The 12,547-nt window shown below is 35.0% G+C and overlaps 1 long non-coding RNA gene across 35 annotated transcripts in view; it reads left to right on the plus strand.

Moving 5' to 3' along the window:
- The window catches only part of LOC147366670 (uncharacterized), a 927,553-nt gene that overhangs the window by 550,501 nt on the left and 364,505 nt on the right, over nucleotides 1–12,547 (plus strand). For 5 of the 35 annotated variants that reach the window (XR_015168915.1, XR_015168895.1, XR_015168910.1 and 2 more), the window contains one exon: nucleotides 3,242–3,296. The exons of 27 other annotated variants lie outside the window; for them this stretch is intronic. This is a non-coding gene — a long non-coding RNA (uncharacterized LOC147366670). 3 more of the 35 variants (XR_015168916.1, XR_015168918.1, XR_015168917.1) reach the window with 1 other exon arrangement.

Raw genomic sequence — 12,547 nt, forward strand, 5'->3', positions numbered from 1 at the left:
TTTGTTTTGTTGATAGTTTCCTTTGTTGTGAAAAAGCTTTTTGTTTATAGTCCCATTTGCTTTTTTTTGACTTTGTTTTTCTTGCTGAGGAGATATATCTGAAAAAATATCACTAAGACTGATGCTAAAACATATTGTCTATGTTTTCTGTTAACACTAAAAGGTTGATGGTTTGGGGATTTTAAATGTTTAATCTATTTTGAATTTAGTTTTCCATATGGGGGGATAAAGCATTCCAGTTGGATTATTTTGCTTGCACTGTCCAGTTTTCCCAATACCATTAATTGAAGAGACTATCTTTTCCTCATTGGGTGTTTTTGCCTACTTTGCTGTAGATCAGTTGCCCATATAACTGTTGTTTATTTATGGGCTCTCAGTTATATGCCATTGAGCTGTGTGTCTATGTTTTTGGAATAACTCTAACCAAGGTGGTAAAAGATCTGTACTCAGAAAACCAAGAGATACTGATGAAAGAAACTGAAAATGGCTCAAACAAATGGAATGATATATAATGATCATGAGTTGGAGGAACTCATATTGTTAAATGACCATATGACCCAATATAATATACATCTTCAATGCCATTCCTACCAAAACACCAATGTATTCTCCACAGAACTAGAACAAATAATTCTAAACTTTGCATGGAAGCACAAAAGACCTTAAATAGACAAAACAGTCTTAAGAAAAAAGAACAAAGCTGGAGGCATCACGCTCCCTGATTTCAAACTATACTACAGAGCTATAGTAATCAACACTCTATGGCACTGACACACAAAACATTGAAGAATTTTAAGCAGTGGTATGACCTAACTTTTAAAAATTTTGCACTTAAACAAGCAAGCAAACAAAAGTTAATGTGATGCTACTCTTAGGATGGCAGATTGGCAGCGTGAATATGATTTAAGATTAGATCATAGATCAATTCAGGAGTTTTTGTAGGAATAATCTAGTTTTTGGTAATAATGTCTGAGACCAGAATGCTATCCATTGAGGTAGAAATAAGTACTCAAAGTTGAAATTACAGTATAAGTGAAGAAGGAACACAGAAGGGTGATTTTTTTTTTTTTTTTTTGCTTTCTTGACTAACATGGAAGAAATAATATTGTACCATTTACTAACAGGGATAAATTAAGGTGATATCAGAGAATCTATGTGCATATTTGTATTCATGTGTGAAATAAGAGGTTAACTTTGGAATTTTAATATTCAGAATGTGGAAGATATTTAAATGAGGTAAACATAAATCATCTGAACTATACATTTGAGAGGCATTGACTTGAGATCAGCTCACCAGTGTAGACAGACAGGAGCAGAGCATCTGGGACAACTATTGGGTGCTCAGTTTTTTAGAGATTGCTAGTATTGGCATATATTTGAATGCTAAGGGAACTATCTAAAACAAGAAGACTGAGATATAGGAGAGAGTGGGGATTACCAAAAAAAATATACTTGAAAAATTTTAGATGCAAACAAAAGTACAAAGATTGGTACAACAAATGCCCATGTCCCTTTAAGCTGGTTTCAGGTTTTCAAAATGTAGTTCATCTTGTTTCTCCCATACTTCCTATGCTTTCTCCCCTCTCCTACTACCAGGTTTTGTTTTTAAGTAAATATCAAAGGTCTTACAATTTCTTTCATAAATACTCAAAGGAATGAACTCTGGAGAAAGAAAGCAAAAATGAGGTACAGAACACAGTAAGCCCTATCTGAGTACTGGTCAGCTTTTCAGAAATAGAGTTCATGGTGGAGCTTAAAGATTATAGAACAGTTCTGAAGCAGGTACTCTAGAAAATAAAGTTATCATAAACAAACAAACAAAAAAAAACTAGTCAACACTATTTAAAAGAAACAATTCTATTATTTATAAAAAAATAAAACTTTATCATTATTAAAAATAAAACAACAGCCATACATTCAAAAATGAGCAGGGTTGGGTGTATGTATGTGTGAATAGACCACTGTCTACAGTGTAAATATAAGAAGGGAGTTGTTTGTGTTTTCTAAGATTTTCCATGACGTCTCTGAGAGTTTAATTATGTCAATGCATTTCCATAAATTTCAATTAACCCCTGTCATAATTACTTTCTTACATATCTTACAAATTACATTGACATTTACCTGTCTTTGGTAAAGATAATCAACCTTTTAAAAATAATAATTAGGAAATTTCTAGTCACTGGGACGACCCAGAGGGATGGTATGGGAAGGGAGGAGGGAGGAGGGTTCAGGATGGGGAACACATGTGTACCTGTGGCAGATTCATTTTGATATTTGGCAAAATTAATACAATTATGTAAAGTTTAAAAATAAAATAAAAATTAAAAAAATAATAATTAGGAAATTTCTTAAAAAAAATTTTTTTAAAACAGGATGAATGACTTCTCTCTGAAGTCATGAGATAGAGCTAAAACTATAGAATTCACTGGAAAAAAATTCAAATCAAATGTGATTTGTGAAAAAGATACATACATAGACATTTATGTTTTCTGACAAGCAGAAATGCAGATTCCTAAATATAATGTTATCCTAGTTTTAGTTTTTCAGTGCCTGTGTTAGATATGCAAAGGAATTAAAACTTAATGACTCCCCTCATTGCATCACATTCATTGAATATTCTGAAGTCCCTAATGTTTTACCAAATTGTTAAATTTTATATAATATATATAATATATGTATAAATATATATATAGAAATTATACAATCTTGCTAAATTATAATTTTATAGTTGCTACTAAATTCTGTCATGTATCCATCTATAATCAGTGATTATGGCAGTACTAGTAATAGATGAATTTAGCTAAAAATGAATTAGACATATGAATCATAAAGAGTTTTAGAATGAGCCACATAGTAATAATTTCATCAAATGTGATCTGAAATAGGATAGAAGGAAAAGACACACACTGATATTTTGATTATATCACAGGTGTAATTTAGATGGATATCTATTTTGAGTAAAAGTGAGTGAGTGAAAGTTGCTCAGTCATGTCCGACTCTTTGTGACCCCATGGACTAAACACCCTATGGAATTCTCCAGGCCATAACACTGGAGTGGGCAGCCTTTCCCTTTGCCAGGGGATCTTCCCAACCCAGGGATTGAACCCAGGTCTCCTGCATTATAGGCAAATTCTTCAGCTGAGCCACAAGGGAAGCCCAAGAATACTGGAGTGGGTAGCCTATCCCTTCTCCAATGGATCTTCCTGACCCAGGAATCCAACTGAGCTCTCCTGCATTGCAGGTGGATTCTTTACCAACTGAGCTATCAGTGAAGCCCATACTACAATAAGGAAAAGGTGAGTTGCTCTAAATTGGGGTGAGGACTTGGTGTGCCTTGATCTTATATCATTTTGAATATTACCTCAAATGATTTATGTGTGTTTGTAAATTTTTAAGATAAACAGAAATAAAATCACAGTTATATTTTTAAATTCCTACATGAGTTTATAAACTGTATAATAAAGTCATCCCAAGGTGGTTTCTAGACTGAATGTTCTGGAAGTCTTTGTAATAGTAGCTAATTTCATTCTTCTAATATGTGTATAAGGGCTTTCCCTGTGCACTAATGGTAAAGAACCTATCTGCCAACACAGAGACTATAAGAGAGGAGGGTTTGATTCCTTGGTTGGGAATATCCTGTAGAGGAGAAAATGGCAACCTACTCCAGTATTTTTGCTTGACAAGTCTATAGAAGAGGAGCCTGGCAGACTATTGTCCATAGGCTTGTTAAAGAGTTGGACATGACTGAGGTGACTTAGCATGCACACATGCCATATATGTAGTGTATAGAATGAAAATTTAAAACATTACAAATATATGTAATAATAATATTTAAATAGTCCTGATAGACAATAAATTTGAGGGAGACATATAATTAGCTCAGCTACTCTTTAATAACATAAGCTACATAGTCTTTAAAGACCCAAGTTTGTGTCCAATTTTCCAAATTTTCCTTACCCTTCCCAGTACATGCAGACATACATATTTTCCTTTTTTGTCTCAAGTATATTAGGAATCACAATAACTATTAAATACAGGTGTATAAACAAGTGGCAAGAAGAAAGTATATTCCAGTAAGCAATAATAATCAAACTTTAATATCCTAAGAATCAACTGGTGATCTGATTAAAATGCAGATTTTATTCCACTCAGCCCAGAATGGAGTCTGAAAATCTCCCTTTGTAGCAATCTTCCAGGGGCTGCTGATGTTAGTGTTGAATAGACAATAATTTGAATATAAAGAATTTAAATCAAATTAAATGAGTTTGGGCATGTTTGTCTTCCAGTAATAGAGAGATCATGCCTATCAGATGAGACCTACTGCTAACGATTATAAACTTTGTACAAAACATTAAAACAAAACAAAAAAAAAAGTGCTATAAGCAAGTGAAGGTATCAAAGAGTAATTAAAATTGTGTAGAAACTTGAGCAGAGTGTATATGTGAAAGAAAGAAATAGCAATTGGTGACTTTCCCATCTTTTGTGGATTTTTCTCATGAGAATAGGTCCCAGATAATGTTCTTGATATTTTGTGTAGAAATGCAACAGAGATTGATATAAATATGTTCCACATAATGTTAGGGTGAATGATTAACTCCCAAACTATATATTAACATCCTAATCCTTCAAACCTGTGAGTATCATCCTATATGAAAAAAAAATGAAGATATAATTAATCTAAGGATTTTGAAAATTGATCATTCTGTAAACCAACAGAAATGTCCTTCTGAGCGACATATAGACCAGAGACACACAAACACACAGAGAAGAAGCAATATGAAGAAGAAGACAGAAACTGGAGTGATGTTATCATTAGCCACAAAACCTTTAAGACCTATGTACGGTCACCAAAAACCAGAAGAGTCAGGACGTGAATTATCCCTCAGAGCTCCTACAAGGAACACCCCCTGAATGATATATCACCCTTTTTTCTCCTTACTCTGCTGTGGGTGTCTATCTAGAGTTGTCTTTCATGTTCTCTCTGCCGATATCTTGATGGGCTACACTCGTAATAATAGTCCCAGTCTAGTCTAGGCTGATGGTTCAAAATCCTTAGGAAGGAATTTTCTGTCTAAGTTTTCCTGCAAAGTCACTATTGTGATATCTTTTCTGTGTTTATATAATAGATTGTCCATTTGGTGGTGGCATGAGGCAAGTGGAGTTGGGTTGGAATTTTTGTCCAGAGAAGGTAGTGAAATTCACTGATCCAGATGTATTTTTATTACCCAAGGACCTTTATACCCATAAAATTGCTGTGCCCTTAATGAGTTGAGTGTGTTTTTTTATTTCCTCATGATCTAATGTATTTTCTGGTCTAAAAACGCAATGTCAAGGTTTGCAATTAGACTATGTAATTTTGAGTTTGTGCTTCGCCATTCACTGCCTATATACAATTGGTAAGTGTTTTAATATCTTTGAGATTCAATGCTTTTATGTGTAAAAGAGGTAGAGAGTATTTATTACATCACATTTTTGAGGATTTTTATGATAAACAGTGGAAGTTTTAGTATAGTGCATGCCAATCTGCTAAATTGAATTACAGCATAGTATATCCAATTACTCTAAAGTAGACCAAAAATGATAAGTAGTTCCTTGCTTATAGTTCTTGTAAGATATTTCTAAATTGTCTGTACTCTTTATTGAAAATGCATATATTATCTGCAAGTTACCATGCAAGGCAGCCTACTGTTTGTCCGTGCTCAGTCAAACCTATGGCCTACTTCATCTGTCTCTGGAATCTCTGTTGGAGGCATGAAGTGGTGTATCACATAGGGTCATGATCTTCTTCTCTGCTGGTGACTTCAGGAACATGGTACACACTACAAAATATTGTGTTTTATATTAGTAAGGCATCCTGGTCTCAAATCAAGGATTTTTTTTTCCATAATCTTATAAATCATTCCTTAGGTTTATCCTGTATTAGGTTTGCAGTATATTCATTGTAGTAAACTTTTGTTTTGGCACTCAGACACTCAGTCATGTTCAACTCTTTGTGAGCCCGTGGAATGTAGTCCACCAGGTTCCTCTGTGCTTGGAATTTTCCAGGCAAGAGGACTTGAGTGGGTTGCCATTTCCTACTGCAGGGGATCTTCTCGACCCAGGGATTGAACCAGTGTCTGTTATATCTCTTGCACTGACAGGTGGATTCTTTACCCCTAGCACCTTCTAGGAAGCTCTAATCAAATTGTTATTTATGCAGGTTGTGCATTTGAATGTCAACTCTGCCACTTACTAGCTGGCAGAAATTGGGAGATTTAATCTCCTTATCTATAAAACAAAGCCAGTAATTTCTACATCTTGGTGTTAATGTGAATTTTAGATTAAATGTTAGTTGGATATAAAATCTGACATACGTTTGTTGCCCCTCAAAATTATAGTTGTTTTTAATCTGTGATTATTTTTTCAAGTAACATTTTTTTTATCCCTACCTTCTGTTGTTTCAGGATTTCACATAAACAAATGCCTATAATTTAATGGATTTTAATCACATCTTCTTTTAGTCTTCTTTTTTAAGCTAAAGAAATGACTGAAAAAAAAAAAAAAAATCACTGGAGAAAGTAATGGCTACCCACTCCGGTATTCTGGCCTGGAGAATTCCATGGACTGTATAGTCCATGGGGTCGCAAAGAGTCAGACATGACTGAGCAGCCTTCACTTTCATGCTGTTCAAACTCATGATGTTCAAGGGTCAACTGTATTAGTATATAGTGCTATAAAATGTTAAGCATATAGAATTATCAGAAATGAAATGCTCCATAGAGTAGAAATAAGATATGAGGTGATTTACTGTTAAGGCATGAAAGGTGAGATTTGGGCTGTGCAAGTAACTGTAAATCCCAAAGATAAAGATAGAGACCAAGGTGATATCAGAAATGCAGATGAGATGACTACCAAGGACACGACTTGACTTATAAGTCATTATGCCTTTAAGGCTGTGTCTACCTTGGTCATTTCACCTCAGTACAAGCCAAAATATCAGCTGAGTTAATTATGAAAAATAATCAAGGAGTAAGAGGTTACTTAATTATATAACATAAACAGTTGCCTGAAATTGACTGTTAAACAGAAGCATAAATATGCATACACAACTTGAGAGAAATATACCATCTAAACAGTTCCCTTGCTTACATTAAGAACATATGTACTTTTAAAATTTAATTGTATTTTGTTTTCTTTTAATAGTATTCAGTTCAGTTCAGTTCAGTTCAGTTTCTCAGTCGTGTCCGACTCCTTGTGACCCCATGAATTGCAGCACGGCAGGCCTCCTTGTCCATCACCAACTCCCGGAGTTCATTCAAACTCATGTCCATCGAGTCGATGAGGCCATCCAGCCATCTCATTCTCTGTCATCCCCTTCTCCTCCTGCCCCAATCCCTCCCAGCATCAGAGTCTTTTCCAATGAGTCAGCTCTTTGCACAAGGTGGCCAAGTACTGGAGTTTCAGCTTTAGCATTATTCCTTCTGAAGAACACCCAGGGATGATCTCCTTTAAAATGGACTGGTTGGATCTCCTTGCAGTCCAAGGGACTCTCAAGAGCCTTCTCCAACACCATAGTTCAAAAGCATCAATTCTTCTGTGCTCAGCTTTCTTCACAGTCCAACTCTCAAATCCATACATGACCACTGGAAAAACCATAGCCTTGACTAGACAGATCTTTGTTGGCAAAGTAATGTCTCTGCTTTTCAATATGCTATCTAGGTTGGTCATCTTTCCTTCCAAGGAGTAAAAGTCTTTTAATTTCATGGCTGCGGTCACCATTTGCAGTGATTTTGAAGCCCCCAAAAATAAAGTCAGCCACTGTTTCTGCTGTATCTTCATATATTTGTCATGAAGTGATGGGACCGGATGCCATGATCTTCGTTTTCTGAATGTTGAGCTTTAAGCCAACTTTTTCACTCTCCTCTTCCACTTTCATCAAGAGGCTTTTTAGTTCCTCCTCACATTCTGCCTTAAGGGTGGTGTCATCTGCGTATCTGAGGTTATTGATTTCTTCCAGCAATCTTGATTCTAGCTTGTGCTTCTTCCAGCCCAGTGTTTCTCATGATGTACTCTGCATATATGTTAAAATGGGCTGGAATGGGTGAATTTAACTTAGATGACCATAATATCTACTTTGGCAGGAATCCCTTAGAAGAAATAGAATACCAATCATGGTCAACAAAAGAGTCTGAAATGCAGTACTTGGATGCAATCTCAAAAACAAAAGAATGATCTCTGTTCGTTTACAAGGCAAACCATTCAATATCATAGTAATCCAAGTCTATGCCCCAACCAGTAATGCTGAAGAAGCTGAAGTTGAATGGTTCTATGAAGACCTATAAGACCTTTTAGAATTAACACCCAAAAAAGATGTCCTTTTCATTATAGGGGACTGGAATGCAAAAGTAGGAAGTCAAGAAACACCTAAAATAACAGGCAAATTTGGCCTCGGAGTATGGAATGAAGCAGGGCAAAGGCTAATAGAGTGTTGCCAAGAGAACGCACTGGTCATAGCAAACACCCTTTTCCAACAACACAAGAGAGGACTCTACACATGGAGATCACCAGATGGTCAACACCGAAATCAGATTGATTATATTCTTTGCAGCCAAAGATGGAGAAGCTCTATACAGTCAGCAAAAACAAGACTGGGAGCTAACTGTGGCTCAAATCATGAGCTCCTTATTGCAAAATTCAAACTTAAATTGAAGAAAGTAGGGAAAACCACTAGGCCATTCAGGTATGACCTAAATCAAATCCCTTATGATTATACAGTGGAAGTGAGAAATAGATTTAAGGGCCTCGATCTGATAGGTAGAGTGCCTGATGAACTATGGAATGAGGTTCATGACATTGTACAGGAGACAGGGATCAAGACCATCCCTATGGAAAAGAAATGCAAAAAACAAAATGGCTGTCTGAGTAGGCCTTACAAATAGCTGTGAAAAGAAGAGAAGCAAAAAGCAAAGGAGAAAAGGAAAGATATAAGCATCTGAATGCAGAGTTCCAAAGAACAGCAAGAAGAGATAAGAAAGCCTTCCTAGTGGTCAATGCAAAGAAATGCAAAGAAATAGAGGGAAACAACAGAATGGGAAAGACTAGAGATCTCTTCAAGAAAATTAGAGATACCAAGGGAACATTTCATGCAAAGATGGGCTCGATAAAGGACAGACATGGTATAGGCCTAACAGAAGCAGAAGATATTACAAAGAGGTGGCAAGAATACACAGAAGAACTGTACAAAAAAGATCTTCACAACCCAGATAATCATGATGGTATAATCACTCACATAGAGACACACATTCTGGAATGTGAAGTCAAGTGGGCCTTAGCAAGCATCACTATGAACAAAGCTAGTGGAGGTGATGGAATTCCAGTGGAGCTATTTCAAATCCTGAAAGCTGATGCTGTGAAAGTGCTGCACTCGATATGCCAGCAAATTTGAAAAACTCAGCAGTGGCCGCAGGACTGGAAAAGATCAGTTTTCATTCCAATCCCAAAGAAAGGCAATGCCAAAGAATGATCAAACTACCACACAATTGCACTCATCTCACATATTAGTAAAGTAATGCTCAAAATTCTCCAAGCCAGGCTTCAGCAATATGTGAACTGTGAACTTCCAGATGTTCAGGCTGGTTTTAGAAAAGGCAGAGGAACCAGAGACCAAATTACCAACATCTGCTGGATCATGGAAAAAGCAAGAAAGTTCCAGAAAAATGTCTATTTCTGCTTTATTGACTATGCCAAAGCCTTTGACTGTGTGGATCACAATAAACTGTGGAAAATTCTGAACAAGATGGGAATCCCAGACCACCTGACCTGCCTCTTGAGAAACCTATATGCAGGTCAGAAAGCAACAGTTAGAACTGGACATGGAACAACGGACTGTTTACAAATAGGAAAAAGAGTACGTTAAGACTGTATATTGTCACACTGCTTATTTAATAGCATTATTGAAGTATAATTAATATGTAAAGAACTGCATATATTCAATATATACAATTAGATGAGCTTGGCCTAAGGACATTATAGAGATAAAAACACTACAGTCGAGTCCTGTCCAACAGATTCCAGAGTTTCTATTTATTTTTTGTGAGAAGAATACTTTATATGACACCAGTTGTCTTAAATTTTGAAGTGAAGAATATACTATTATTAACTATATGCACCAGTTTGTATAGCACATCTCTAGAACTTATTCATCTTACATAAATGAAATTTATGCTCATTGTATAACTCCCCACTTCCATCAACCCTGCAACCTTTGACAGCTAGTGTTGTATTCTCTTTGTCTATGAATTTGAGTTTCTAAATGTCTCATTTGAGTGAAATTCCACTTATTATCTTTCTGCAACTATCTTATTTCACTTAGGATATTGTCCTCCAAGTTCACCCATGTTCTTAAAAACAGCAGAATTTCCTTCTTATTTAAGATTTAATAACAGTCAGCATGTATTTACTTAATAATATCCATTGGGTAATTAAACTTGTATCTTTGAGACAGAATGGTTTTATATTATTTTCATTAATGATTGCATTAGATTAAAAATGTGGACACTTAAATCAGAATTCTTTAATTTTCTTGGAATTAGATCTGAGGCTACTGAGAAAGATGCCTTTCCCATTATAAATTTAGTGGCATTTCCTATTTTAAATACATGAGGCTTGTATAATTAAGTGATCATTAAATTCTAAGTTTAAGAAACAGAAATACCCTTATTAAGTTACTATTAATGGTCCGATCTTTTTTTTTTAATTTTTATGACGGAGTTTTATTTGGAAACCATTACAGACATTTTTACTACCATCAGAGGACACTCACAAACAAGTGTCTAACTAAGGATAAGTGTGACACTGATGTTAAAATATTAACATGTCTCTCTTTTTGGTGAGAATATAAAATAATAACTTCAAAGAGAGAACTATAACTATTGATTTCTCCCCAAGGAGAATATTTATGTTCCTTGCTTCATCTACAAATACCTAAAAGTCTGAATTCTTCAATTTACAGCTTGAGAAGAAAATAGGAAAGTCAACACACAATAACAAGTGCTACTTTTTATTATTATCATTAAGTTGCCTCTTTCTTCAGGCTGGCAAGGTCTTCAATGTCATTAGTCTGACTGAGCTGCTAATCCTGCTACTTTTGCTGATCATTATTTTATTTGGTAAATCTCTATGACAGTTTTATTGCAGGCTGAAAGCAGAATTGATCTGAGCCTTAGTTTACATAGACTATCTTTTCAAAGGATATATATATTCTCCATTAATGGGAACTTTGAAGAAGAATAGAATTAAGTAATGATACAATCTTAGCCTAACCCAAAGCTCTATCTTATAAGAATTTCTACTTTCATTATGTAATAGTAACTCTTTTTAAAAATTTAATATAATTTTACTCTTAAATAATATTAAATATCTATTTGTTTACTTATACAACCTCAAAATGATTTTAAATGTTTTCATTTTATTTTGAATTTCATATTTATAGAACAGTCCATATGATAAGGCATATTGCATTCTGGTGTACTATAGTACCTACAGGGCAATCTTCAATGATAACTTCAATGAAACTAGCAAATCTTATATAGCTGAATATTTCTATATATTTATTAAAATGAATTATATGGGAGCAAAGGTTCACATTGCTTTTAAGGATTTTTTTTCATATAATATTTATTATAATGCATGTTTACAGTGTTGCATGTAATATATTATTAATTAAAGATACATATTCAGTATCATTTATTTCAAAGAATAATGAACAGGTATTTATCTACCACTGCGATAGATGTTTTAGTAGACGTATGAATAGAGTGCTATAGAATCATGTGTTGGCAAGTAACCTTGAATGAGAAAGCAAGGAGCAGCTTTTTAAAGAGGATAGTAGTTTGAACTTAAACACATAATTTGGAATCTCCATTGGTCATATAAAGACTGATGTTTAGAGATAAGGGCTCAGGTGAAAGGCCTGAGTGAAAGTCTGAAGTATGGGACACCATGATAGGTTTTTATGAAAAAAGCACTGGGGAAATTCAGTTTAAGAGTTATTTGTGCTTGAACTAAGTTAGTAATAATGACAGTACAATGCAGAAATAATATTGAAGAAACATGAAGAGATAGAATTGATAAAATCTTGTGACTGGAAAGAGAGAATTAGACAAAAGTGGCCAATGATAACTCAATTTCTAATCTTGAGCAACTTGATATATGGAATGCCATTCAATAAACATGGAAGTGAATGTGGAGGTGGAAGATGGTGCAATCAGTTTGGAAACACATAGGAGGAGTCATTTAATACAGCAGTACCCAACCTTACTGGCACCAGGAACTGGTTTCATGGAAGACAGTTTTTTCACAGACAGGCAGGTGAGGGAGATGGTTTCGGGATGACCCAACTCATTATATTTATTGGGTACTTTATTTCAATTATTATTACCTTGTGATCTATAATGAAAGAATTATGTAGGTCACCATAGTGTAGAATTAGTGGGAACTCTGAACTTGTTTTCCTGCAGCTTGGTGGGTCTATCTGGGGTTGATGGGAGACCATGATACCTGAAGTGTG

Source organism: Bos grunniens, chromosome 8, assembly GCF_055505025.1.
Source record: "Bos grunniens cultivar Pamir isolate PY7600 chromosome 8, Bosgru_T2T1.0, whole genome shotgun sequence".
Classification (NCBI taxonomy): domain Eukaryota; kingdom Metazoa; phylum Chordata; class Mammalia; order Artiodactyla; family Bovidae; genus Bos; species Bos grunniens.